Consider the following 2,500-nt stretch of genomic DNA (forward strand, 5'->3'; position numbering starts at 1 on the left):
ATATATAAATATATATAAATTATATATATATATATAATATAATATATATATAATATATATATATGCATATACATATATATATATATATATATATAATATATACTATATGATATATAATATGTAAATATATATATATAATATTATAATATAAATATAGTAATATATATATACATAAATAAATATATATATATATATATATATATATATATTTATATATGTATGTGTGTGTATATATATATATATATATATATATATATATATATATATTTATCTATATGTATGTTGCTGTATATATATATATGATAAAAATATATATATAAATATATATATTAATATATTCATATATCATACTATATATATATATATATATATATATATATCTATAATATTTAAAATAAATGATAAATATATAAATATACATATATATATATAGATAGAAGATATTATATATATATATTAAATATTAATATATATATATAAATTATATATGCATATAACATATATATATATATATAAAAATATATATATATATATATATATATATATATGTATATATAAATATATAGACTATATATATATATGTATAAAAAATATATATATTTATAAATATGTAAATAAATAATATATATATATATCTATCTATAAATATATAAATAAAATATATATATATATATATATATATATATGTACATACACATAAATATCTTTGTATCTATCTATCAATCTCTCTCTCTAGTATTAATTCTTTAGGAATACTTTAGCTATCAAAGCCATAACCTGACTTAAGTGTCATAAAAGTTCCATGACTGCTCTCACATGTATGTTTATGTAGGTACACATGGTATGCACTTGAAAATCTATTACTGATTTTACGACCGCATGCTAAGCCCGTTACATAGAACATGAAGTAAGCAAGTTTGCAATTTATGTTTTATAGCTACATAGCATTTTCTTCTTTAACTTTCAAAGAAGGATTTTTCAACTGAAATTAATAAAACATCAAAGGAAACAAAAATGAAAGGTTATTACAAAAACAATTACCCTGACACCCACGCTTTTCTAAATGCATGTACAAAATTGTGCAAAAATGCGGAAAGAAATTATCGGACTGGCATACATTTACAGTCAAGGTCAAATGCAGAACAGATTTCAGGCCAAATGCAGAACAGATTTCAGGCCAAATGCGAAAAAAATATGAATGATTAAAAATGTGACTGTTACATCTCTTGTGTTGGGTAAGTCATTCATTCTCATTCATATATTTTCAGGAAAAGCAGTGTGATATATATATAATATAATATATATTATATATATTATATATATATATATATAATATATATATAATATGTGTGTGTGGTGTGTGAGTGTTGTGTGTGTTGTGTGAGTGTGTGTGTGTTCGTGAGTGTGTTTGTGTGTGTGTTTGTGTGTGTATGTATGTAATATATATATAATATATATATATATATAGATAGATATATATATATATATATAGAGAGAGAGAGAGAGAGAGAGAGAGAGAGAGAGAGAGAGAGAGAAAGAGAGAGAGAGAGAGAGAGAGAGAGAGCGAACGAGAGAGAGAGAGAGAGAGAAAGGAAAAGAGGGGAAAAAAAGCGAGCGAGAGAGAGGGCGGGGGAAGAGAAAGAGAGAGAGGAAAAGAGGAAAAAAAGAGCGCGCGAGAGAGGGGGGGGGGAGAGAAAGAGAAAGAGAGAGAGAGAGAAATGAATACCACCTAATCATCTCCCATCTTTATATAGAAGAAGACAAGACGTTTGGTGTCTTCCTCTCTCCTCAGTTCCTCCGAGCGATCCTCTTCCCCTTAAGCAGAACGAGCTTTTTTCTTTTCTTTTTTTTTTTTTTTTTTTTTTGCGTGAACTCGTGCAAGTTTTTCAAATCGAGTGCTTGTCAGGGTCGTAATTACCAAAACTTTTTTACTGTGGCTTTCTTATCACGTTTACAGGACTTCCCAAAAGGAGGAGGAATTCCCGTTCTCCAGAGAGGTATTAGAGGTGGGAATCGGTTGGGATCGGATGATGATGCTCGTTCTCTTGATACTCCTCCTCCTTTGCTTCTTCTTCTTCTTCTTCTTTTTCTTCTTCCTTCTGCTACTTCTCTTCCTCTTCTCCCTCCTCCTCCTCCTTTTTCCTGCTCCTGCACCTCATTCTTCTTTTTCTTCTCCTCCTCCTTTGCTGCTTCTTCTTCTTCTTCTTCCTTCTGCTACTTCTCTTCCTCTTCTCCCTCCTCCTCCTTTTTCCTGCTCCTGCACCTCTTTCTTCTTTTCCTTCTCCTCCTCCTTCACTTCTTCTTCCTCCTACTCCATTTCCTCCTCCTCGCCCTCCTTTCCCTCCTCTTTTCCATTTTTTCCTCCTTCTTTTATTCTTCTTCTTCTTCTTCCTCCTCCCTCTCCTCCCTCTCCTCCTCCTCCCTCCTCCTTCTCCTCTTTCTCCTCCTCCTCCATTTCCTCCTCCTCCTCCTTTTCCTCCTCTTCCTTTTCCTTCTCCTC

Source organism: Penaeus japonicus, unplaced genomic scaffold (assembly GCF_977035675.1).
Source record: "Penaeus japonicus unplaced genomic scaffold, GWHDUDI00000001_assembly GWHDUDI00000040, whole genome shotgun sequence".
Classification (NCBI taxonomy): Eukaryota; Metazoa; Arthropoda; class Malacostraca; order Decapoda; family Penaeidae; genus Penaeus; species Penaeus japonicus.